Source organism: Pelodiscus sinensis, chromosome 5 (assembly GCF_049634645.1).
Source record: "Pelodiscus sinensis isolate JC-2024 chromosome 5, ASM4963464v1, whole genome shotgun sequence".
NCBI lineage: Eukaryota > Metazoa > Chordata > Testudines > Trionychidae > Pelodiscus > Pelodiscus sinensis.
In genome coordinates this window covers 55,177,210-55,205,019 of record NC_134715.1, presented here as the reverse complement: position 1 = coordinate 55,205,019, position 27,810 = coordinate 55,177,210, and the positions used below count along the sequence as shown (strand labels likewise).

Here is a 27,810-nt window from a genome sequence, read left to right as displayed (position 1 = left end):
TCATCTAATAAACCATCTTGTTAGTCTTTAAAGTGCTACATTGTCCTGCATTTTGCTTCAACTACCCCAGACTAACACGGCTACATATCTATCACTTTTAAACAAGGGTTTGTAACATGTCTGTTGAGCTAATCACACAGTCCTTACCAAAGCAAAATTCTCCTTGACATCCATCACTGATGGACTGTTCCCATTGTTTTCTTATTTCCAATGATGGGTGCTCACAATGAAGTTGTACCATTTCTGAGGGAAGTGAGTGAAAACTTCTGTTTATGAAATCCTGAGATTCAAATTCAATATTTTTTTTCTTCCATGAAAACATGCAAATTCAAAATGTGGTATGTTGCAATTTATTAAACACATTTCACTTACATTTCTTAAAGTGCATTTTACAAGGCTTCAAAACAGTCCAGAATTATGCTGAATATTGTTGAAATTTCATTAATTTTTCTTGGCAAAGTGTTAATGAATATGGTGTACATACTGTATAATGAAAAGCAGCACAGGAGATTGCTGTTTACTTCTAGAAGAATTATATGTATGTTCATTAGTCAACATTTATTTAAAATAAAAACAGCCTAACTTTTGCTAACTACAGCATACTAGCAAAAGAAGTTTCTCATAAAGGGATCCTTTTAATTTATGGAATCTGGTCCAGAACATTTTATAACCCTAATTTTCCATAATATTCCTCACGTTTAAGCAATCCCTTACTGTATGTATGTCTGATTTCCTATTTTAAAAGGTTGTGTTTCTCCTAACTTGGCTACTGGGTCACATAAGTTCACTTCAAACTTTCATTCCATATTTCAGTGCAAACTAGATCACAAAAAGGAAAAAGCTAGTAAATTAAACAAGAATTGTGGTATTAGTATACTGTTTTTAAATAAGAAAATATCTTCTGTGAAGCACAGAAAACTGCTTGCTTTTAAAAAAAATCAGGATCTCTGGCCTATCCATCAATATTAACAGTAATTCATAATTTTTTTCCATCTATGCTTTATGGATGTTACCAGCACATGGTCCTCCTGACTATAAAAATAATAAATAAAACATTAGCAAAGCATTCCCCAGAAACACAGAGGAGCAAAAGTCTAAAACATAATATTGCTAAATACACACAGAAGAATACAGATTCTATTTTTAAGAAAAACTACTGAACTACATTTTTTTCACTAATATGGATCAATTTTCTAAAATCAAAACAACGTATGCTGCTCTTCCCTTTTATAAACATACTGGATTATAAACTGCTCTGGTTATGATTTCTGTCATGCATAGTCAGACCTAATTCTTCACATAAAGTATTACTTATTACACTATTTAATGATCAATATGTTACAATTTTTCAGTGATGATGTTCATGCTTTCCACAAGAAGATACTCATTTCGTACTCCTCATACATTCAAAGGCAGCCATGTCTAATTAAGGAGTATATGATTAGGAATAAAATCTTTAAGAGTATTGGAAATTTCAACTTGATACATTATCAAGAATCTCTTACTACAATGAAGACCAGCACAGAGAGATCTAAGCTATGTACAAAGCAGCACATACCCAGTCTTTTATTAGTTCTATTGCAAAATTCCAACCAATATGCTCATTATGGCCCCAATTCATCAAAACACCTAATATTACATGAAGTATTTTGCTGAACACCTGTATCAGGAAACATACTGTGTGTATTACAGTGTGTCTAGTTCTTAATTATGGAATAAGTTAGATATGAAAAAGGGAGAATAGATGCACTTAAGATACTGTGATGAGGATACTACAGAAAAGTCAGGTAGACAGATAACAAGATTACCTGGTGGACTAGCTAGCACATGTATAACTTTCAAATTGCTTGCTATACCTTTGGCAATTAATAGTTTATTATTACAAAAGATCAATTAGACCACATGTGTACTGACACCATTAAAAATCTATGGAGTAGGTAAGATTAAGGTATAACACATAAAGGAGCACTATATACAACTGCTTTCAAACACAGATTGCGATTCGCTGATGGATTGTTGAGAATTTTTCTTGGAAAGCTATTAATATTAAATCTATAGTGAACAGTGTTCTTTACTTTAAAATTACAATCATAGCACTGTATTTGCTGGTATGTAGTTATTGGAACATATTAGATCTTAATGGGCATCATAAAATATACACATAACCATCCTGAGTCAGTGACATTTGAAGTTAAAGTTATTGCATTAGCTCACATGATTCCGCATCCGGGGAACCAGCAAGGGTTGCCAAAGAATCCCTGTTAACTTGTCATTACAAAATTGCTGTTTTGCCAACCTCTTTGGGGCAGATGCATGGATCTTGGTATGCCAGCTCTTTCTTACATGATGGAACCAGGATGAGATCATTAATTAAAAGCAAAATAAATGAGAAAAACCTCAAGCATTCTCTGTAAACTATTTTCATCTGCCAACAGATCAGAGCTATATGCCTCTACTTTATCCCAATGTGGTTACACATTTCCTTATTTACAGGGGAAAAAGAGAAACATGTTTTTAAGGAGACAATTTGGCATACAGAAACAGATTTAAAATAAACAGACACACATCAGAAATAGTGAATCTGGCAGCAACTGAGGTATCTGTGTAAATGATTTATATTTTTTAACTTATTCTTGCTTCTAACACATCACTTCCCTTTATACGATTCTGTGAATTTTAAATCAATTCAGAATTGTACAGGGAATAACTTCCCTGTCTTCTGGAAGACTAAAAAGAAAGCCGACTGCAGTAACTTCCATTTTCTTATGTACAATAAAACCCTTGAGACATTCTTATTAATATGAGAGAAATGCAAGCTAAAAACCAGAAACCTGAGTAAAGTTTCAGGCAGAAGAGGAACTTATCTGTTGCTGAATTCATCTGGGTACGATGCAGGTTGCTGCAGATGTAAAACTGTCAAAAGTCCTTGCTTTGGGGTTCTGAAATATAAAATATTCATGGTGTACAATTTTGCATAATTTGTTTAGCTGCTGAGATATAATTTAATTATTTGGTGCATAAATCCTTAAAAGAGACTGAGGAAAAGAAGAAAGTATATTCTCAAACTAATTCTTTTATTGGTAAACTATAATTGCAGTCTATGTCTATCCATGAAAATATATAACACTTTAGACATGTGCACACTATATATACAGTAGGGATATAAACTCCTGTTTGTTTAATTCACCAGTTAAATATTAGGTTTAACAGGTCACCTGATTAAATGGGGGCAGACAGGGGGCCCTCTGGGTTTGGAGCAGACCCCTGTCCGTGACGGGCATGGGGCTGCTCCAGCCTCCACCTGTTTACCATAACTGGTAAACATCACCACGTAAACGGTTAATCATTGACATTCCTAGTATATGGTACCAATATCATGCTCACTATTTCCCTAATACCATTTTTGCTTTACCACCTATTGTGTTTGATGATACTTTTTGATGTGATCTCAAAAATACACTCGAGTCTTGTAAAAACAAGCCACAGACTCCAAAGGCACCTTCTAAAGCAGGGATATTCAACTTTGGAAGCCCCGGGAGCCACAATGATACTCATAGCACATGCTGAGGGCCGCAACTTAAGTGTGGTTGCATATGCATGCAAATAGACAGGGCCTGACAAACTATGTAATCTACTCACCCGTGGCGAGTAGATTACAAACCGGAAGAGCCGGGTTCGGGTGATCTGCGCATGAGCAGAACAATCTGCACATGTGCAGATCGCCGGACAGCGCAGCTGGCAAGCGGGGCTTGCCGCGGCTCGGCAAGCCCTGCAAATAGATATACAAATATATGCAAATAGCTTCTTACAAACTGATGGGCATGAATACAAAGATTAAGTCAAGATTACACAACACACAGGCCCCATTTAATTCAGTTCTGCCGATATAAATAAAATGAAATATTTACCCGATTTCCACCCATATGACAGCACTTTTAATGAGCAATGACAGTCCAGAAATTTAACTACTAAAACACATATCAACAAAAGCCGCACCATAAACCCAAACTGCACCATGGGCCGCAAGCAAATGGGCCATGGGCTGCATGTGGTCCGCGGGCTGCCTGTTGGGTAGCCCTGTTCTAAAGTATTTGCCTACATATGAAGGCTATTGTGTTGTTGCTAAAATGTTACCTTTAGGAGGAAAACACAATTTTTATTAAACAGGAGTCAAAACTGACAGTGAGATTTTCACCATTACTCAGTGTTGGCCTAACTGATCTCACCCAAGCTAATCCTACCAGTAACCTTTCACCTGAAAACCACCATGGTGAACACTAGTGGTTCAGATGAAATGGAACACAGATCTGAATATGCCATCCGGCAAAAATAAAATCTGATCAAGGGATTTATTCAAACCCAAAATCATCTTGTTTTGTCCATTGCAAAGACTAGACAAATCCAAGATCTTTTATTTGAAACCCACTTTCTATGAAATGTTGGTGGCTTGGATCAAAAAGGGATAATTCTAATAAAGAAAAAGTATTCACTTGCATTTACAAATAGCCTTAATTGTTTACATTTTTACTTTTATATGTTTGCTTAATTATAACAGTATACAAAAAAGCTATGAAGGCAAGGTCTCTGACTTCAATAGTTCACAATAAAAAGATGACATACAAAGAATGGGGAAACAAAATGCAACAAACAGCAGAATGCTGAACCTGAAAATGTTTATTGTTGTTGCTAAGTTTTGTTTGAATTTGTGTACTGCATTTATGATTTTCAGTCAGCAGATTATTTAATATGTCACAGTTTATATGTCTTGCAGTATACTGGAAGTATATCATAAGGAAAAGGAGTATTTATGATACAGATGTACATTCTTTTAATGGGACAAATTCTGATTCTCTTACTCACGAGTAATCCCGTTGAAGCACATACACAGAAGGAAAGGAATTTCCCATAAAATTGCCAGCATAACAAAATTTCAAGTAAGTGGTTTAAAAGATCATTTGTGTATGTTGGTATTCCAGTACAGTCTTTATCTCACTTTTACAAACCACCTGTAAATCAGAGTCAGGTTTATACACCTGGTATAAGCTAAATCCTTCAGGCTTTTTTCAACTTAAGTTTCATTGGGAGCTTGTGGGGGCATCTCCACTGCACCCAGAGCTCAAAATAACTACACAATTTGAGCTATACAAATTGCATAGCTTATCTTGAGTTAATTTCAAAATAGCTTATTTTGAAATTTGACGTGGTCTACACAATGCCAAATTTTGAAACAGAGCGCTATTCTGAAACATTCCTGACTCCTCAGGGAATAAGATTTACAGGGATGATGAAATAGTGAGTCGAAATAACGGGTGCACTCAAAAGACACAGAATAGCTATTTTGGGATATTTCTGCTTTCCTGAAATAGCGCCACAGTATACACATAGCCTGAGTAAATAGCTGAGGATTGAAACATTATATTTATGTAAAGGTACAAATATAAGCAATGATTGCAAGATACAAGGAGGAATTCTCAAAAGCTGCTGGGGAATTAGGTGTCAAACTCCAATGAAAGTCAATGCAAGGAGAGCATCTTTGGCAGTTTATAAAATGTCAAAAGTTCATGCACTACAAATAAATCTCACATTGATTTATAGCTGAGGCCCAACTCTCTTAAAGCAAGTTAAATACCAAAGCCCTGAGAATTACTCATTATCTGGTGGTTGCAGAATAGTCACTGGCTTGGAAAAAAAATATGGTTGTTGTCATGAGTTACTAGCATATACAGAATAGATTTTTTTTAAAAAGACATTCCTGAAATTTCACAACTAATCTTACAGAAAATCAGTTCTTCATGATTACAGGTTGGACCTCTCTGGTCCGGCATCCTCAGAACCTAACCGGTCCCAGATGAGGGATTTTGCTAGACCAGCAGAGGTCATATCTGGTCCCCCTGCTGTTGTCCCCCCACTCTGCCATGTCCCACACTAGGCTTACTAGCTCCCCTCACAGCACAGCTGAGCCGCCGCTCCCCACCCTTGCAGCCCAGCTAAGCCCTGCATCAGCTCCTGGCCACCTCTTCCCCTCCATAGCTCATCTGAGCTGCGTGTTGGCTCACCCCCACAGCTCAGGTGGGCTGCGCATTGCCCTCCCTGCACATTGCACTGGGCTCCCAGGCCTCCATCCCCCACAGCATGCCAGGGCTCTCTGATCCGGGACCATCCATGGTACTTCCAGACCACAGAAGTTGCCAGACCAAAGAGTCCCAATTTATAGAGGTGCAACCTGTACTGCCTTTAAACCCCAGATTTTGGTGGAAAACTAACTATGGAATATTCCACCAAGCCATCTCTCCCTTTAATACATCACCTATAAGTACCCCTTGTTTAAAATAAAAGTCTGATGGGAAGGAAATTGACAGCTATTAAATGATTTTATTACCTTGATTATGCAAATTTTAATTCTAAGACACTGCAAAATAAGAAGCCTACTGCTCTGCACACTCCCAAATTCATTTCTGACCCCCTGGTCACAGCTCATATAAGAATATAGTTTTGCACATTATTTTTATTGTTTTCTAATTAATATAAAATTCATAAAGAGTGTGAGCATGTGTCTAGGGTACAATGGAAATTCCTCTTACTTGGAAAGCTGCAAATTCTATCCAGAGTCACTAATCCATCTGCTCAAACCAAACCATTTAAATCATAGCCTGTCACTGCTTCTCTCAAAGGATCTTAAGAATCTCTGGAAGCAGGAAATATCTGAATCTGGACAATTAACAGTAGTGTATGCATCATGGGCATTTAATATTTATTTGTAAGGGTAGTATACAAAGTGGCAGCTATTTAAAGTCTTTTTGAGAATCAAATCACTATTGCCATGTGTTTCTATACCTCATGCTAAACCTACCATTTTGTTTTCTTTCATTGCGATTGGTAGGCTGGGAGTTACCCAAGACAATGAACGTAACCATAACCCTTCTTCACGATAAACATATAATTTCCCCAGTGATCCAGTAGGTAATAACAATATGTGTAGTACATACGGTGTTTATAGTCCCTTGGGTTTAATATAGCTCAGAGCAAAATTGATTTTCTGGAATCTTGCAATAAACCTCATCAAAGTAAATGAAACCCACACTGGCTTTTTATAAAGTGATTGGATTCAGTGTGATAAATTAACCCTAACCACCAGAGACACTCTTGGTAACGTGCATGTTCAATTAAACTCTTCTACTTCCTGTGCAGGATTTAAATTTTGTTACAGGACTCATTTAACTCTTTCTCAGCCAGGCTAGCATTTTACCAACTCATTGCTAGCATGGGGTTTTGCAACTGAATGTTGTGCATAATTTGGAAACCAGAGATTTTCTTTTTGAACTAAGTTCATCAAGCTCAGATCCACAGAGATCCCATATTCTCTATCCAATATAAGTAGCTCCCTCCTCCCTCTGAAGTCAACAGGAGTTATTTGAATTTTGCAAGGGAATACTCGGATCCCATGAGGCAAGACTATTCCCAGTCAGAAGAAGCTCAAGAGGGAAGCTGTTTTGTAATGCTCATTATTATGTATGTTTCTGTACCTGTTTGAAATTAGAGCTGAAAGATACTGGATTGACAGCCATAAAGACAAATGCTGTGTATTAAACTACAAAATAACTGGTATTTCATGGCCAAGTGCAAGCTTTATCACACTCCTGTGAAAGTACAGTATATCAATTCTGATGTGGAGGGACCACTTCCCAGGTTAAAAAGGTGATTCATTCCTCTTACTCAGTCAATCTCTGGGTTCCTAGGTTTAGTAACTGTTCCAGTCCCATTCTAGAAGGAGGATTATATTTAGCATGAAGAGGTCTCAGGCATTGTTATGATGTAAAACATACTGATTCTAAAGAAGATTTCTTTTCAGAAAACAATAAAATTCAAAGTAGCCTTCCCTAAAATGCCTGAATAGCCTGTGGTGGCTTCTAGAGATAGAAAATGCAAGATGTATATTTACAGCTAATGTGCAGATATATGCAAACTATTTTTGTTTTCATGCTTACTCCTGGTTAAATGAAAAAATTATTCATTTAAACAAGGGTAAAACCTATGAGATTTTTCTTCTCATTTCCCAGATTGTCTGGGGAAAACAGGCTGCAGTAAACAATCATGCCTTATTTTATTCCTACTTAAATGAATTATCATAATAATAATTACTAGAAAAAACATCTGGTTTCCACACAGCACAGACGGTAGGATTTTTTGACACATTGCTCACATTTGCCCCTTCTTCATAATCTATGGCTGAGGGTTTTCTACTCTTTTAAGACCTGCTGCAAGCAGACCCCAATCTGTCTGAAAACACAAAGTTAAGAGACTGTTGATGTCTTATACAAAATATTGAGGAATATGTTATTTTCAGAATATTACTGCACAACAGCATCCTCTCTGTAGAGTCTCCTGCTTGTTCTTTAAACTGAAGGCATTTGCATGTTAACAGAGCCTTTGTTTCTAAACTCCTCTGTTCCTACTGTTTTCCTTCACTTTTCAGCAATAATTTTAAAACGATAATCCTCTCTTTGCAACACCACAAGTGGTTGTTTTAGAAATGGTCATGATGTCACTAATAGCGATGTAAAATTCTGTTTAATTAGTTAACTGTAGAAGTTGTGTCCATCCCCCGCCCCCACGTGCCCCACTGTGGGCAGAGGCTCCACCAGCCCAGCTGCTTCCGTCCCAGGGCAGGTCTGTTGGGTACCAACCCATGCGTGGCAAGAAGTAGCAGCCCTGTGTGGGGCCAAGGCCTAGTACTTCTGGTCCCATGCAGGACTGCTGGCTCCTAGCCAGCGTGGCTGGGAGCCAACAGCTCTGTGCCGGGCGGGGGAGGGGGACAGCAGGGCTGCTCCCTAACTGATTACCCATTAACATCCCAAGATGTTAGAATCAGGAAATGGGAATAAACAGAAGGAACAACTTAATACTTTATGTTTTAATTAATATTTGTACTAAGAAGTAAGCTCTGCACATATATGATTATCACTAGGTAGAAAATAAAAACACAACCAAATTTCAATGCTCTTGCAAGGATTTTAAAAAGTATTGACGTAGCATGATATGCTAATAATATAATAATGTGAACTTCCAGGAGGCCTTTCAGAGGATCTAAAAACAGCATTAGCTGCTGCCTTGCTTCCACATGTGTGCTAACCAGCTGAAGTAAGGAAAGGAGTGCAGGAGAAGCAGTACCTTTGCTGAACTGGTAGTTTCAAGCAGGGATATAAAGGAATAACAGGTTAACCCATAAGCATTGCCTTGCAGACATGCTTACTGGAGTAACCAGTTAACCGGTGCTTGACTTTGTTGGGACTAACCCTCAACCCAGGGCCCATTAACTGGTTAAACAGAGTTTAACCGTTAACATTTTAAATGGGATTTTACATCCTTAGTTTCAAGTGCCCCAAATATAAAGTAATTTCCAGGGAGTACAAAGTGAGTGAATGATGCCCACTGTTAACAAATTAAGTGATTTCTGGTGCTTTCCTCAAAGCCCTGGGTGCTGGAATCAAATGATTACAAGAAAATCATTTTTAAACACTAAAAATAAGTTTCTATCCCTAACAGTTGCTGAGAAAATGTGAAAAAGTGAAGGCTGCACACCCTAAAGGCTGAAAAACCAGAAGAAGAGGAAGATCATTATATTTATACTTTTTGTGGGGGAAAAATATTTTTTAAGGCAGATTTAAGACCACTTAACACTACCACGATACAGAAGAGGCTTCCATAAAAAGAAATGGGGAAATTCTCCCACGGGACACTTTTGTTTTAAATGCCTGCCATTTGGTTATGCCCCAAAATACAGACACAATCCAGAAAAACCCAAATACTTATGTAATATACAGATACGCAGCTTGCTAATAAGCTATTTTAATGTAAACTTACTACATCTCTCTTACTCTTATTCTCTTTTCCTTGCCTTCCCTCCCACTCAGCTTGCCACTCCGTGCAGCAGGTGCAAGCTTGCAGAGCCGGGGGAAGCAGGTCCAAGCAGGGAAGCTACAGGGCACGCATCCGTTCAGAGCTGAACCATAGGACACAGCGCCCCCTCTGACAGAGTGCGGGAACTGCGCGTCTTCGTTCTGCTCGGAGAAAGCTGGCAGTCGCAGCTGCATAGCCCTGCAACGTGGGGAAGGTAGAAGACATTCTCTTTCCCCCTAAGCTGGAAATCGTCCCACACAGCAAACAAGGGTTTCCCTGTCACCCAGTCCAGATCCCTGGATGGAGTCCTGTTGTCAGTGGGGAATAGAGGCAGCACCTGCTCATAGTGGGAAAGTAAAACACTTGGAAATATCCTGTTGGCTGATCATTCTCAGATTGCTCTTTGCTCGGATGTTTAAAATACATTAGACAAAAAAAAAAAAATCTTGCAGTTAAAAATGTATACTCCAATTTACACGAATCAGAGCGGATCGGGAAACAAGAATTCTAGAGCTGAGATTGTACAGTCTCCCCAACTATCAGTTCTGCTCAGTGTCATCTCTAGCCATTGCTCTTGAGGCACCAGGGTAAGCCTCGGGGTGGCCATGAGGGTCTGGGAAATCCCCCCAAAATCACAGACACTGGCAAAAAGCCTGAAATGGGTAGCCCTCAGACCTATGAAACAGGCTTGCGTCCTGGTCTACTACAGCAGGTTTTTCCATAGAATGGAGAAGTCTCCCCTTTGGTTTCTAAAATTATTTTTTATTATGTGAGCTACATAACGCAAGCCAAATCCAAGTAAGATAATGCCAACTGTATAACTATATAAGGTTTAATTCCAGGCACAGCCTCGGAGACATTCTCTGACCACCTCAGGAGGCTCAAAGTCATAAGTTACTTTCTGCCATCTTTCCACCCCTTGAGACTGAAGTGACTCCCAGCACAGGTCAGAGTAGTCTCAGAGCAGCGCTGCGTTATGCTGGAGGATATCAGTCCCTATGGAGTTGTGTCCCTGGCCAGGATTACAAGAGTGCATCACACCACCAAACCACAGCCTACCCTGGAAAGACTCCTTTGTCACTGAGAGGAGGGCTCCAACAGTTAACACTTATCAGAGGCTGGGAATCTGACCCATAATATCTCTTATAATAATAATATGTTATAGCTTGTATGCTATTTCAGTTTTAGATCTCAGCATGTTTTAAAAAGTTAAGTGTTATCATTCTTATTTCACACATAGGATTCTGAGGCACAGAAAGATGAAATAATTTGCACAAGGTCTCACAGCAAGTCAGTGGCAAAATCAGAAGTAAACCCCAGAATACTGACTACTGTGCCTTGTTCCCTGGACCATGATGACTCCCTTAAAACCTTTTAAAGGATCTGCGATTATGTCTCCATCACAGCAAGGGCACTGCCACTAATTCTGTAGAGTAGATGCTATCTACTTCAAAGGAAAGGGTTTTTCTACTGCTCCATTAAATCCATCCCTTTGAGAGACAGCAATTAGGTCAATGGAAAAAATCTTCTGTCTACCTATCTACATCTACAGTGAGGGATAGTTTGATCTAACAATGTTGCACATGATGTGTAATTTTTCACAGCTGATTAATGTAGCTAGGTTGATTTAATTTTTTGGAGTAGACAAGACCAACTTTGAAATAGATTATTGGTTACTCTTATCACCTGAGTGATATAGATATCTGTAGAACATTCACAGCAAATGGCTTCCTATATGGATGTAACTGGGCTAGTAGGAAGAATGTGTCAATGTTGTATGATGCCATTCCTAAGGATTAGGCTTAGCTACGTGCTCTCTCACTAGTCAGTATAATCTGTTTTATGTCCCTGTTTGCATCACACACATTCCACCTTTCCTTCATCTGAATGAGTTTTGCTCATAATATACAAGATTTCAAAGTTAATCATTATAAGCTTAAGTACATAAAATCAATACAATGTGAAAGAAGCAATTAAAAATCAAGCATGTGTGCACCTCATAATAAAAAAGCCTACTCTAACAGTGGGTCAATATATTTAAATGTCTTCAGCAAGTGACTACAAATCTTGTTGCAACATTTACATTCTTTTTAGACTTGTTTCTTTATGGACTTTCAGATTCATTTTCTGATATTTGTCATGTTTTATGATGTTATAAAAGCATTTCTTACCTGCCATTAAAAACCACTAAAAATAAAACTAAAAACAAAAACACCTTCGTAATTTTACCACTGAGATTTTCCAAGCACGACTGAAACATATGGTGCAAATAAAATGTTTCTTGCACTAAGTGAATGCAAAATGTTTATGGTTTACATTGCGTATCATCAAGAAAGCAAACTTTTGTGATGTAACATTCTTTACCATAACTAGACAGCATCGTAGCAATCAGATGGTGGTTTATCTAAGTGAAGCTTTGTGTTGTAGGAAGGAGTTTATATAACATTACATAGTAAACAAAATTTAATGAATTCAGCTGTATTACAGTTTCAGGAACAAATCTGTAGCTCTCATACACAAGTATAATGTCATTGACTTCAAGTAGGAGTGCTGATGTAAATAAAGGCTAGAGAATAGAATCGTTAATACCAAGGACATAAAAGAGCTAAAGTAAGCAAATGGAAATAAAGTTTTCAGAACCTTAAGAAAGAAATTGCTGTATCTATTATAGATTTTTAAGAGTGTTTGTTTGTTTGTGGATTTGTTTGTTCAAAATAAAGTCATACTTTGCAATTACCTACAGATATAAACTTTTGGCATGAACAATCCTGCCACTTAAATTAACTGAATGTACTACTTTTTACAACGGAATAGGCTGTGTGAAAAGTTTAAATAATTATTTTTGTATGTCATAGGAAAATAAGTCATGACTATTATGATCAGAGTTCATAAAAAATATTTGCTAACAAAATTAAAATCGAGTCACCTATTCAACTGTCATTTTAGTGCAAAAAAATTTATTGTTACAAATCACAAAATAATTCAAATTAGTCATGCAAAGAGTAATTGAAGCTTTATGAGTTTCTCATGCAAATTTACTATGGATAGTAATTATTCAATAAAATGATTAATGTTTGAAGTTGAAATCCTACAAATTTAAACCTGTTCTTTTACTTCCCTTTTGCAAGCATATTAATAAAAAATTATATTACATATATTTAATTTCTTGAACTTTCCTGTAAGTATACTCTACGCAAAATGACATTGCCCAGTCAACGACAGGACACACCTGCTAGCTGGTCATATTCTGAAATACCTGAGATTTTCCTCAAAACACAGGCTGACCCTGTCCATACCTCCTCCCTGAACTCAGGTTAGTTTCCCTTAGCAATTAAAATTTAAAAAAAATTGTCATGGAAAATACTGCTATTATGTTCGGTGAATCTGGATAATAGCAGCACCCAAGAACTTTCTTTTGTATGGTTCGTGTAACCTATCCTATTCAAATTAATTTCCAGAAGGCTATGACACTACTACAATTCTGAAATTCTGATGGCCATATTAGATGCCTGGGAAATCTCCACCCAAAGACTCTGCCTCAAACCAAAAGCTAGAGTTAAGCAGTATGCCAATAATCCACAATACAGAGTGCAGCAGTTACACCATATTGTGCATTTTTCCATGGCACAATTTTGGAATTCTGGCCTAATTTTCTCTTCCATGTTAGTGTACTAGATGATTTACCCGGCATTGCTAGGGTCCTTAACTCAAATAGGTTTGGGTCTTCTTCATTTAAATCAGGGGCTGGCAAGATACGGTCTGTGGACTGGATCCAGCCCATCAAGCTGCCAGATCAGCCCCATGGCCCACCCTGCCAAGACCCTGAGGGAGGTTCTCTATCTGCTGCAGCCCAAAGCTGCTCAGAAAGGTTCTCTAGGACAGGAGTAGGGAACCTTTTTTGGGTGAGGGGCTACTGATCCACAGAAAAATCTGTCAGGGGCTGCACACAAGTAAGGAGCCAAAAAAACCCTTTCACTGATGTAGCCCCTGACTGAGGAGAAAGACTCCCCGCATTTCCCTTGTACACCAGAGCCTAGGGAGGCCCATTAGTAGATATTGTGTGCTCCAGCCCTGCGGTAAGGTGGGGCGGGGGGGGGGGGGGAGAGGCTAGAGCACCAGCTGGGCTCCCCAATCTTGAAGGGGGTCCTGAGCCTCAGGGTCTGCATCCAGGCAAGCCAGGGGCCGCATCCATTCTCCCAGGCCTGAGGTTCCCCACTCCTGCTCTCAGAAACTGGCCAAAGGGAGCTTAGATGATTGGGCTGGAGGTGGGAGCAGCGAGTGAAGTCTCCTGCCCTGCCCCCGCCAGAGGTGTGCAGTGCAAAGTGGCTTAGGGAGGGAGCCTCCATCTGTTATAAGCAGCCTGGGGCTGTGGCAGGCAGGGAACCTGTTTTGGGGTCCCTGTTGGGCTACTGGCTGTAAGCTGTCATTCATGCTCAAATTCGACACTTTACACTTAGGTTTGAACAAAGACTCTAATTACCTTACCGATTACAAAGATAGCTTCCCCAATTATCACCTCTAATATCATTAGCTCACAGACATTTACCTCCCCCCCATCCCCCTTCTGTCTGAAATGTGATTTGTCCTTTTCATATGTGTTCATTATTTTTAATTGTATCCTTTGGTATATATGGTTGTGACAATTTTCTTCCACTATTTGATCTGAGGAAGTGGGTCTGGCCCACGAAAGCTCATCACCTAATAAACCATCTTGTTAGTCTTTAAAGTTCTACATAGTCCTGTTTTATGATTAGATAATGTTTACTGTAAGGTCTTGCTTCCTGTTAGCTTTACAAATCAAGCTGTACCCCTTGTCTGCATCACAAACTAAGTTGTGCAAGATTCCCTTCTTTTCTCGTATTCCTGTAGTAACTATTAATCTTGTCTAAAACTCTGTAAAATTGTTTGGTGTGATGCAGGATGTTTATAAGTGTGAAAGCCATCACAAATGTGCAGGTGGTCAAGAAAAAGAAGTGGGAACCTTGAAGATAACCAGTAAACATCCTTTGTGTCCGAGGCTGAATTCACTTTGCAGCATTGATGAACCATGGAGAAAGGCAGACACCTCCAAGAGTGAGACACAAAAAAGAGACAATGATGGGAAACCTGACAAGAACCATCAAAGAATAACATGGAAAAACCTGAAATTAACACTATTTAAGGATGAATAATTGCAGCATGACACTGCAAAACCCATAGATTCAAATGGGACCTTACACGTATAAGAAGGGGTGCTGTTGCCATTAGACTCTGGGTTCGGTCCTGCAAGCTGAGACTCAAATTGCGATCGAAAGACCCCGACTTTCTCACTGTCAGTCAGTCTTACCTGGCCAGTAAGACTGACTTAAGCCACAAAAGACTGGTAACTATATACTACCTGCAAGATGTGTGTGTGCGTGTGTGTGCGTGCACTTATGTTTATGAAGCATATACTAGCTGCTTTGATATTGTATTCTTAATAAATGTGGCATCTTACCTTTTTCCCTAAAAAGATCATGTGCTTTTTATAAGCACCGCTCCCCAACTCTCTGACCGCAGTCACCACCCTCTCCTAACCCAAGTCACCACCCAAACTCTCTGCCCCAGATCAAAATGCCCTTCCAGCCTCTGCACCACCTCCTACATATTTCCCGAGACCAGAATCTTCACCTGCACCCATACAATCTCCAATGGTGCCACAAAATTCTCCTACATGCCTCCATTAGTCTTATCCCACACTGTCCCTCACTGTTTGCTTTTACATTCATGTTCCTCTTTTCCTCCATATTCACATGCCACTCACTATGTGTTACAACTCCTGGTAGCACAAGGGAAAATAAGCCATTTTCACTGTGGGCAGAGTAGATTCAGAGAGTGGATGTCTAAACCTAGTGTAATTTCTCTCCTTTCTGAAACAGCTTCAAAAACAAAAAAGTGGCCATTGTAAGTGAGGACAATTTGACATCATTTCCTGTAAAAATGCCAGATGGGAGCTTTTCAAGTTTGTCCTTGATCATCCCTAGACCAGAAGGCTAATAATAATGTTTATTATAATAAGATTCATGATAATATCCAAAGATTTGGCAACTTTGGGAGAACAGGTGCACCAGTCTGTGAAGTATCATGCTACGTTATAAAAGAGATGGATTGCCAATTTTTGAATATGGGGAGCTTTGCTGTGTGGTTTTTTTTAAGAACTCTGGACAAATATGTAGTTATGTATTTCTTTTACTGTGAGATTATGGGCTCAAGCCTGCAAGATGGTAAACAGCTAAAAGAAACGGAACCCTGTATTTGGCTTTGAAATCACTCATGGGTGAGATGGGGTGCTTGGTACCTCCCAGGACACTAATGACTTCAGAAAATTAGGCCATATGTAGATTATAAACACATATACAGTCCTATAGATACATGAATCTCCTTACTTGCTGTATCAAAGGAATAACCATATGATTCCCGCTGAACAAGTATAGATACAAATTTTCTTATTAATTTTTTCTGTTTCCAGATAGAAGATAGTAAGTTTGGCCAAAGCTACAGGAAGAGAGAAGGGTGTGGGTGGGGAGGAGGGTGGAAAGATAATGTACTGTACTAGTGTTGACAGTTTTTAATTTTTTTGCCAATTGTTGCTAAAATGACAGACGGTGATGTTTATGAAATGTATAATTCAAAGCACATTTGCCTAGATAGCCAAGATAAAGATGCTTTATCCTCCCTAACAAATGTTGTACAGCAATTGGCAAAATCCAAAGTACACAATGCAACCTGGGAAGAAAAAATAAATACTTTATTTTCCCCCAAAATCAACATATTTTCTGTTCCCAAACAAGGAACTTGGCCTTCTTTCAAATCTTTGTAACTAATCAATAATTTACTCAGAGGATGAAAAATGATATAGCAAAATCCTTAAAAATTTACATTTCCCAACTGTTTCCAAGGTCACATTGTTCATCCATTGTTCAGTTTGCCCAATTTTTGTTTTGAGCAAAATCATATGATCTTTGTTTCATTAATATTTAATAGTAATTTAGATTGGATCAGATTATCTTAAAGTTCATTTAAATCAGTTTGAAGATAATATTAAGCTTTCTCCCAGCATAATATAGTACCATAAATGATTGTCATCTGCATATAAATGACAGCTGAATATGATAATGAAGTGCAAAGATCATCAATATAGATGGCAAATGCATCTGACTTAAGAGAAATCCTTCAGGGACCCATTTATTCTATTTTCAGTAATAAAAGATGCATTGTTTCATTCAAAGTGTTCTAGAGAAAACAAAGGATTTGGATCATGAGATATAATATTTATCCTGTGTGTTAGGAGGAAAAAACCACGAACATGTAGAACTCTCACTTTTCAAGTATGGTAGTGACAGTTCACACATATCCATTATCTTATCTTATCTTTATTTACTAGAGGCTTTGACTAATTGTCTTTTTTTTTTACATGATTACATTTAAGAATACATTTTATTTAGACCAGGCTTTTTAAAAAAATCATTTATATTTGCTAGATGGTCATTTAAATAAGCTATTTTAATTACCAAATAAATGCCGTACTGGAAAAATGTACCTGAATATAGTTAACGATATGACACCCAAAGCTGTTCTCCCCCATTAAAATGACAGCTGGGAGGACTTCAGGGAACTCCCTTTGTTAATAAGATTTCATTAAAAAAATTAAATTGTCACATTTGCTAGGCTCTGGGACCTAATTAAAGCCAATGTACAATTTGAAAATGAATAAAACAATTACAGCAGCAAGTAATACTAATAAATAAATTAAATCAGTCAAAAGCAGTACAGGAGAAGGGAAAGGCTCATGCCAGTAGACACTGGTCTGAGGAAAGAGACACCACTGGAGGAAATGTAGGGAGGGGGACACTCGAATACTGGGACTCAGCACTAATGCAGCACTGAGAAAACAGATGCAGACAATACATCATATTCCTTTCTCAAACCATTCCTCCCCACAGAAACAAACACCAGGAGGAAACTCCTCTCACACTGTTATATCAATTGAAGAGTTCTGTTTCTTCTATCCTAGGAACAGACCAGCTGGTTCACACCTAAATAAGTGATTCCAAGGGGATCTGAGGGAGACAAAGTTACCTGTACAGAGGTCTCTGCACTAGCTCTGGCTCCTGTTGAGCCACCTTTTCTCTCACAGTCCCTAGCATCACAGCTCCTTTTCAGATTTGTCACCAGTTACATTACCTTGATGAATCCCTCAGGCCCCAAAGTTGTATTATACATTTATCTTAGCTCTGGAGGTCTGAAAGGAATGCTGTGTGCGTGTTCCCCTCCATTCTGCCCCACTCCTTCATTCGCCCAGGTAGGGTTGCCAGATGGTTTCAACAAAAATACCAGACACACTTGACATAACATCACAATCTACATTATATCTTATTTAGAAAATACCGGACATTTATATTTTCTCAATTTGTTTCCTGAACAAAAAGCTCAAATACTGGACTGTCCAGTTCAAAAGCGGACACCTGGCAACACTAAGCCCAGGCTCCCTATCCTACCTACAAGATGGACACACTTACAAAGAATTATGATTCAGAGGGGTAGCCGACTTAGTCTATAACTGGAAAAACTTAAATAGTCTTGCAGCACCTTAGATACTAATAAAACATGTAGATGGTATCATGAGCTTTTGTGGGCACAACCCACTTCTTCAGATGAATGGAGTTATTAAAGGCCCAGTTTCTAAATAAATAGGAGATGGGAGGGGGGGAGCAGGGAGAAAAAAAAAAGGAGAAAAAAAGGAGGGAGAGAAATAGTCCATTAGTGTCCATGCTACATGAAGCTGATGGAGAAGGAGCTAATTGCTCTTAAGTACCCATTGTTTGTTTTTATGTCATGAGGATGTGGAATATAGTGGGACATCCAGCCAATGTCTTTATTCATACCTCTGTGATAGGAATCAAACTTGTAAATTAAGTTAATTTCGAAGGCTTGCCTGTGGAGTTGGCTTGTGGAATTGGCCTGAAACAATATGGTGACTTTGAGATCCATTAATGAGTGCCCAGAAAAGTTAAAATGTTCCCCAACATGTTTCTGTGTGTTGCCTTTTTGGATATCAGATTTGTGTCCATTAATTCTTTCTCGAAAAAACTGTCCAGTTTGGCCTATATACATGGCAGAGGGGCATGGCTGGCACTTGATGGCATAGATCATATTAGTGGATATGCAGTTAAATGAGCCTCTGATATGATGGTTTATAGATGTGCGGACATAGTTGACACTGGGATTGATTGCAGGGGTTGTCCTGGATGAGTGTGATGGAGGTATGCTGCATGGTTACTGGAAAGAATTTGTTTGAGGTTAGGGAGCTGTCTGTAGGCGAGGATTGGCCTGTCCCCCAAGGACTGTGAGAGTGAGGGGTCATTTTCCAGGATATGCTATAAATTGTTGATAATGCATTGGAGGGGTTTAAATTGTAAGCTGTAGGTGATGACAAGTGGTGTCCTGTTGTTTTCTTTTCTGGGACTGTCTTGAAGTAGCTGATGTCTGGGTACTCTTCTGGCTCTGTCAATCTGTTTTTTCACTTCTCCGGTTGGGTATTTCAGTTTTAAGAATTCTCTATATAGATCTTGTAGGTGTTTGGCTCTGTCTGTGGGATTGGAGCAAATTCAGTTTTATTTTAGGGCTTGGCTGTAAACAATAGATTGAGAAATGTGTCATGGATGGAAGCTAGAGGCATGAAGGTAAGTAACGATCAGTAGGTTTCCAGTACAGGATGGTAGAAATATGTCAATCACGTAATTGCACTGTAGTGTCAAGGAAGTGCATCTCTTGTGTGGATTGGTACAGGCTGAGGTTTTTGGTGGGGTAGAAGTTGTTGAAATCCCTGTGAAATTCTTCAAGGGTCTCTTTCCCGTGGGTCCGTACGATGAAGATGTCATCAGTGTAGTGTAAGTAGAGTAAGGCTGTTAGGGGGTGCAGAGGAAATGTTGTTCAAGATTAGCCATAAAGATGTTGGCATATTGTGGGGCCATATCTCAAAGTTGAAATTTTGAAATATTTTTTTTAGTCTTACTAGGATTGCATGTAGCCTATATGAACAATTGAGTGCAATTCAGAAAGTCTTGTTCACTGAAGCTCAGCAAAAAGTCAAATTCTTTACAGAAACTGTGGCAACGATACATACTGTGTGCATTTATACATGAAGCACGGGCTATAAATCTGTTTCTCCCCAAAGTTGTTAGTTTGGAAGTTCTAAATATTTGTTCTAGCTGATTCATCTTGTGTTTCTGTGTATATGTACAGCAATTACTATATGTGTGAATTCTTTAATATATTAGAAATAGCACATGAGATAAGTATGTTTTTAAAACCCTAAATGTACTTCATATCTGTTTGTAGGTACATTAGGACGTTACCTCAAAGACCAAATGCCTGTAAGCACATGAGTTAAGAAGTGTGTGTGGTGGCAGGGGGCATATGCATATGTGCCCATCATCAAAACCACACCACCTCACACAGACTATACCATCCATTGGAGGGTCTCTGGAATGCTGGGGTACCAGCTTTTGTCCTGAAACAGTCCTCAGTAGTGTGCTCTGTGTTCTATGAATCAGATGAATGTGGTGTCTGCTTCTGCTGCTAGTTCTCAAGGCTTTAAGCATACATGTTGGGTACCAAATACCACCACATTCCAACCACTAGATTCCTCTCCTGGTCCCCAGACACTGTGACCCTATAGCATATTCCTTACTAACTGCTTTCCAATTGCTCCCCTTCTTATGATTTTTATCCCTCATGAGCAAAAGGCAGAGTGCCACAGCAAATTGATTTTCATCAGATTCGTTGCACTATTAACCAGATGTTAAGGTTCCAAGCCTAAAAACCTTTACTCACACCCTTAAATTGATTCTGCATGCATAAGTAACTGTTTGCAGGAGTGGACCCTTAGTTCATAAGAAGATGCACACTGTACTCAGTGTCTCTGGGCACACGGGGTCAGCTCATGCATCCACTGAATTCCATGGGAGTAAAATAAGGTCCATGTTTTGTAGACTGTCAAATGTCTGACTCTCTGTGTTGAGGAATACAGGTAGATAGTGTGTGAGGAGTTGTAGACATGGGAGTGGGACTTAGAAAACTTTGTTTCAATGACTAGCTCTGACACAGATTTCCTATGTGGTTTGCAAACCTAGAGGCAAATATATAACAGGAAAGACCAGGAATTCTGTCTTGGCCATTCTAATTTTAAGATGGTATCATTATATCTAGGAGATATCAGAGAAACAAGTAGGAAGTAGGATTGGTCAGAGGAATGCAGGCCAGGAAGAAAGACTTCGAAAAAAAAGATGTAGTTTTATTTAACATATGAACTGTTTTCCTTACAAGTAGGCCTTCCCCCAATTAAATCTCTAAAATAGATTCTTCACTTAAAAATAAAATTGTATTATTGTATTGGTTGATTTATATATTGGTTATGTATATTGATTTATACCTTACAAGGAGGGCCATCAGCCTGCTTTTTTGAATTCCAGTTCTTGCATTAAACTATGTCCCTCCTGAAACCTGACCATCACGCTGTACCCTGGAGCCCTTTTCTTCTACTGCAGGGTAAAAGTAATAGTTATTGAGTTCAATATGAGCAAATCATATATTGAAGCATAGCACCCAGTCAGGCATAAGGGTTAGGGATACCTGTAGTGTCAAAATCTTGATGGGAAATAAAATGGATGCATTGCAAAATCCAGGGGAATGACAGTGACTGTGATAGTGATTAAAAGGAAAAGAAGGTTACAAACTAGCTATCGGCTGAGCCATGAAAGGCAAGTGTCTGTAAAAAGGCCCTGATACCACAAAGAGACCTAGAGAAGAAGTGTTAGGCAGGAGAGAATGAAAACACAAGTTATTCTTTCGGGAAAAGAAAGGAGACTGTGGTAAATTGAACTGAATACACAACAAAAATGGAAGAAAAGGAAACAGCTGAACAGAAAAATAATGAATCATAAGCTAGTTTATAGCCTGTGTGCTTGCTTTTTTATTTTTGTAAAACAGAAGTTTGTCTTCGAAAATAAAAGCAGAAAAGAAAGGCTGTAAGGGCTTGCCAAATGAAGAACACTGCAAGGGCTTTCAAGTGAGTAAAATTTTCTCTCAGCTATCTCTCATCTGAATGATCGGGCTGTGCCCACAAAAGCTCATGATACCATCCACATGTTTTGTTAGTCTATAAAGTGCTTCCAGACCATTTGTTGTTTTTTTCTGTAACAGACTAACTCAGCTACGCCCTGAAGCTCCTATCTTATCATGTAACTACTAACTTGTTTTTATTTCGAATGGCCCACAACAGGTGCCACAGTCTGGGCAAAGTGTATTTCGTACCTTGTAACAGCTGTGAATAGTGTACACACTGAAATACTAAAGAAATGTTACATAGCAGGACTCTCTCATATGGCCCAGGGCAGGTTCAGAATTTAAAATATTTTCTTGTCTTGAAGTTAAATTGAGCCTCCATGATATTTGTTCTGTAACTTAATGCTAAAAAATTTTGATACATGTATATAGATAGAGGGATAGAAAAAGCTGGTTATAGGAATCTGCAACATTTGTGACATGACAGAAGGCTATAGTTATTAGGAACTGGCTACAGTTTTTTCTGCACTGTACTTTCTGTAAAATTTGTTTGGAGGGCTGGTTATTCCCAGAACACAACTAAGCAGTTTAAAGCAACTGACCTATTGGTTAAAATGTTTCTATGGTGTTTAACTACTTACTTGATTGGTGGATTTGTATTGCAATGTGCAAAGTTTAACAAAGATTCATAATCCTGAAAGGGAGTCATGACATAGGTGGAATTTATTGTGAAAGAGCAGGTTTAAAAACAAGTCTACAAATTTAACTCTGAGCAATTATGACAGGTCCTTTCATTCTGTTACCATAATACTATGTAAAATGACTTTTCAGCAAATAAACTGCATTTGGTTGTAATGTATACTGCATGAACTAGCTAACTCCCCAGTTGATATAAATGGCATAGTGCTATTGACTTTAGTGGAGCTATGCTGATTTGTGTCATTTGATGATCTCTATGTATATACTGCATATTCTCCATATATATATATTACTCTATATATATTACTGCATATATATATATGCGCCAAAACACATTTAAAGGGCTGAATTACAAACCCAACTAAAATGAGGTTTGTAATGAAAATGTTGTCAAGCACTTACAGGAGTAGCTAAAGCAGTGCCAGTGCTGGGAACCAGCAGGTCAAAGAAAATAGAATTTTAGCTTTTTCTAATTAATTGAGCAAGAAAAGCAGAGGGCATCAAGGCGGAAGAAGTGGCTGAAGGAATGAAAAAGATCAACAGTCTAATCTAGAGGACAATTGGCTTCACAGACATAGCTACTGATATGCAATTTATTATGAAAAAGATATCTATTATATTTAACACTACAGGTTTATCTCAGTAATCTGAGCTGATTTATTAAGAGTCTTCAGATCAAAGCAACTACATTTCATCATATCAATAAAGCTATTGCAGAAATATCATAAATATATACCCCAATAATGCCCCTTTCTCTATAAGGCTCTCCACAAAGCAAGGAGACAAACACACTAAGTCTTTTTTTAAGTAAAAAAGGCTGCTTTTCTCATCAGGTATGATGAAATCCCTGGGCAAAGTCGGGGGAGGGAGGGTTGAGAGGAGACTTGGAGCCTAGTTCTGTGCTCCTGGAAGGGGTGGGGCGTCGGGCAGGAGGGATGGTGCTGGGTCAGCCAGCCATCAGTGCCCTCCCTCTCTTCCCTCCTGCCCCCCGACAACAGCCAGAGCCACCCTGACTGTGAATTGATGGGCCCCAGGGCAGTTGTTTGCTTTGCCTACCTCGCCCCCAAACCCACCTCCTCCCCCATTGGTGGGCCTGCTCAAAGCCATAAACAGAAAAGTATCTATCCATATGTGTATTTGTTTAATTGTAAATAAGTCTTGGGAGAATACTGAATAACCTTAAGAGTTAAATATAAATGGATAACTAGTTTAATAGATCAAGCTGTTCATAATGTGATGAATGTGATTTTAAAGGCACCCCATTCAATCTCTGCAAATAAAATATCAGTGGCTACTTCCATTATAAACATAATTTAGACCAGGATTATAATTAATCTGTTTTAATTCATTGCACATTGAACCGGTAGTATTTATTAACAGTTCAGAAGACAAATTTTTTTAAAAGAAATTGTAGATGAAAACATCTCTATCACCTTTTGTTTTCTTTGCTGGGTTAATATGTAAGTAATTATAACTACTGCATCAATTTATCTATTAATATTAGTATGCATACACACCTTCCTCTCAACTGTGCAAATACTGTAAAATCTGCATGATTATCCATCTTGCCCTGAAATTTGGTGTGAGTTATGGAACTTAGGGATACTGTCAGTGATTCAATGAGGCAATTTGACCACAGGGTTTTCTGAGATACAGCTCCTGGAAAGAAACAGCTTTCCTTAAAGTGGACACATTCTGGCAACCTTTTTTGCACTGCGCCTCACTGGCAGCAAACGCACACGATGCAATGTGCTGACACTTTCCTGTTGTGATCTAGTAAAATCATTACAATCGCTGAAGTAACACCTCACGTTAATTATAGCACCAAAAAGAAAAGCAAGTGATGCAGACAGTGGCCAAGAGGCTAAGAAAGGAAAAAAGGTGATGACTTTAAGCCAGAAAGTTGAATTATTGAATAAGCTTGCATGTGATTGTAGTGCAGCCTCAGCAGCTAGAATCAACGAGTTTACAGTGTGTTATATTAACAAAAGGAGAAAAACCTAAGGGACCATGTTGATGCAATTGCACTAGCTTGTGTGAAAGTGTCATGTGATAGTCAAGGTCCTATAACTGAAAAAATGGAAAAGGCATTAAGCATTGGGATTGAGAACATGGCACAGAAACGAGCACTTGGGAATGGTGCTGTAAGGGATGATTTGACAAATTTTAAAAGAGGCACAGTTTTACATAATGCAAATCAGCATCAGCAGACCATAAAGCAGCACAGTATTGGCCCTAGTAGCTTCCCATCGCAATGTTTCTTTGCAAACCCACCCGTGTTAACTCACGCAACCTGGAGGAACAATAAGATTCACGGGGAGTGAGGGGAGCACTCAGCTGCCTACCTGCCTGCCAGGCACTCTGGAGTTGGAAGCCCCTCTGGGCTCTGGTGGCAGAAGGGGAGTGGCAAGGGCAGGGCCTCAGGCTGATGGGGCAGGCAATCTGGGGGGTAGCCTACCCAGGCCTGCTCATCACCTGCCACTCGTGCTGACTCCCTCTTCCTGACTCCCTCATGTAAGCTAGGTTCTGGGTATCTGAACCCCTCTCCCTATTCCCCTACATGCACCAGGACCTGGGGAAACCCCACCTCTATGAAGAGGCATGTTCAGAAGCACCAAGAACACATTGCTGAGATAAGGGTAAGGTGCTGAAACTGGATATGCTTGACACATGTCAGAAACTCTCCAGCACTGGGAAGAGAAACCTGTAGACAATGGCATGGGAACACTTTTAATAGTGAGGGTGCAGAAAGCCAGCCCGCTTACTACCCAAGCTGGCAGTGGGCACAGGGCCAGGAGCTAAGTAAGGGCTTCCTATGAGACAGCCGCCAGAAAAAAATAAAACAGCATTTCATTAATTTCACAGATTCTAGTAACTTTGAAGTTTGAAATCGTCTGTGGGCAGAAATCTGACAATGAACTGTAAACATTTGAGAAAAATCACATCTGTCAAGGTCCAGTGTTTGTTTGCTTCTTTGTTTGTTAAGAAATGTAATCCGAGTGCAGCAGAATATTCAGAAGGTGCTGAAATTGTTTTTGAAAAGAAAATAAATTGCATCATAAGGCTGGCAGAGTTCTTCCGCCTGGCTGATCCAAGCTAGGTAATACTGTAAGTACAATGTGGCTATTTTCCAGAGAGTTTGCAATCTAGAGAGCTCTAGCCGTCGTCTTGGTCAGTGCAGGAAGCTTGGTCCCAGGGGGTTTAGGAGCCTAAACAGAACCCATACCAGGACACAAGGTCTCCTTACAGACTGAATTTTTAGGTAATTTACTCTTTTCTTCAGTATCTCCCCATCAGGGTACTTAAGTAACTCTGTGTGTGGGGGGAGGGGCCGTGTGTGTGTGTGGGGGTGGGGGGACTTTAGGCTAGTCTCCAGGGTTGGTCCATGGTTCTGTTGGATAAGAGGAAGTTGAAGTGTACATCCAGACTGCAATAGAAAAGGGATATATGGGCCCCAACTTGGAAGAGGGGAAGAATATTGTAAAACATGAGGAGCTGTTTAATATTGTCCTCCCTCAGTTTCTTGCACCAGTTTCTGAATCCTGTGTAAATCTTGCAAGTTGTCAGAGGGTACGTCTACACAGCAGCGCTAAAGCCAAAATAAGTTATGCAACTTGAGCTATGTCAATTGTGTAGCTTAAGTCAAAATAGCTTATTTTGGCTTTTGGCGTGGTCTACACAGCAGGAAGTCCAAGTTAGAGCACTCTTCCTTTGACTTCCCTTACTCCTCGTAAAATGAGGGTTACAGAAGTCACAGTAAGAAGTCCTCCAGCTCTACATTATTTCAACATTATGGCAAAATAATTACTTGCTGTGTCAACATGGATGATGTTATTTCAGAATAATGTCAGTTATTCCAAAATAACGCTGCTGTGTAGACATAGGCAGTATGTGTCACCCCTTCCAGACAGAAATCTGGAATAACCTCACTGAAGGGAAAAGACCTCGAACATCTGGCAGGATTTAGAAAACAGGATTTGGGGCATGTTCAGTAAGAAAAAGAAATGAAGAAATATCAAACAACGAAGTCTCAAACACAGGCCCAAAGCTGGAAGGAGCAGAGCTTGAACACAAAATAAGACAGGGGAAAACCCACTCTCAACCCTTCCCTCCAAATATGTGCAAGCCAAATAAGTAAAGTATAAATAAAGAAAGAAAGATAAAATTTTAGGAAGAAGGGTAAGGAAGCTAGCTAGGACTCAGGGATGGCTAACTAAAGGACACAATAGATCTCATCTTATTGAAACTAGCACTGTTTGCAGCATTAGAAAAGTAGACAGAGTCAGGAGTCAGCAAAGGGTGTGTCAACCCTTCATGGCAGAGTGCAGGTGGCATTTCAGTGCTGGAGGGTCCTCCAAGACTGGACTGTTTAAAGGGGGCATGGTTTCTCGGCCCTCACTGCTGCTCCATTTTTGCTAGTTACTTTTACGAGTATTCCAGTTATATCCTGGAATTATTTCAAGTACTCGTTTAGGATAAATTGTTACATTATCAATGACAGAACTGCAATGGAAGCAACCTCCGTAACAACTATGAATAATCTATGGCATCTTGTCAATAATTTGAGGACTGTCTTGTACCAGGCATAGGATTGCCAGGTGTCCAGTATTGTACCGGACAGTCTGGTATTTGCGCTCTCTGTCCGGCAAAAAAAAATAAAAAATCGGAAAATACCGGACACGTGCAATGTCTGGTATTTTCTGATTTTTCTGGCTGATTTCCCCTACAGAAGGTTGGTGTGGGTGGGGGAGCAGCTGGGAATGCCAGCTGGGAGGCGGGGCCGCGATTGTCGCCAGGACCCTGCATGGGACAGGCAGCAAGTGCCCAGGTGAGTCCTGCTCCCTGCTGGCCAATTTGCTCACCCTCCCGCTTCCTGGCCGGGCGGCCCTCTCCCACTTCCCCTCCTGATCTTCCCCGGCCAGCCCCCCTGCACTGCACCCCAGCTCTGCTTCCCACCGGCCCATTCCTCTTCCTTGTCTCCCCAGGCCAGCACCGCTGCACCCTTCTGCCCCCCACCAGCTCTGCTTCCCGCCCCCCTTCCTCCCGCACCGCTGCACCCCCCGCCCCGCTCCAGCTCTGCTTCCTGCCCCCCCTTCCTTCCGGCCAGCGCCGCTGCACCCCACCTGCCCC

At 39.6% G+C, this 27,810-nt stretch overlaps 2 long non-coding RNA genes across 5 annotated transcripts in view; one reads left to right on the top strand and one right to left on the bottom strand.

Annotated features, from left to right (window-relative positions):
- The window catches only part of LOC112546043 (uncharacterized), a 33,274-nt gene extending 23,225 nt beyond the window's left edge, over nucleotides 1–10,049 (top strand). Inside the window, exons 2-3 of the long non-coding RNA XR_003089676.2 lie at nucleotides 4,772–4,934; nucleotides 9,912–10,049. This is a non-coding gene — a long non-coding RNA (uncharacterized LOC112546043). The remainder of the gene's footprint in view (nucleotides 1–4,771; nucleotides 4,935–9,911) is intronic.
- The window catches only part of LOC142829601 (uncharacterized), a 251,947-nt gene that overhangs the window by 99,873 nt on the left and 124,264 nt on the right, over nucleotides 1–27,810 (bottom strand). For 2 of the 4 annotated variants that reach the window (XR_012904162.1, XR_012904164.1), the window contains one exon: nucleotides 2,832–2,939. The exons of 1 other annotated variant lie outside the window; for it this stretch is intronic. This is a non-coding gene — a long non-coding RNA (uncharacterized LOC142829601). Of the gene's footprint in view, nucleotides 1–2,831; nucleotides 2,940–9,875; nucleotides 9,968–27,810 lie in introns of those variants that run through there. One more of the 4 variants, XR_012904166.1, reaches the window with a different exon arrangement.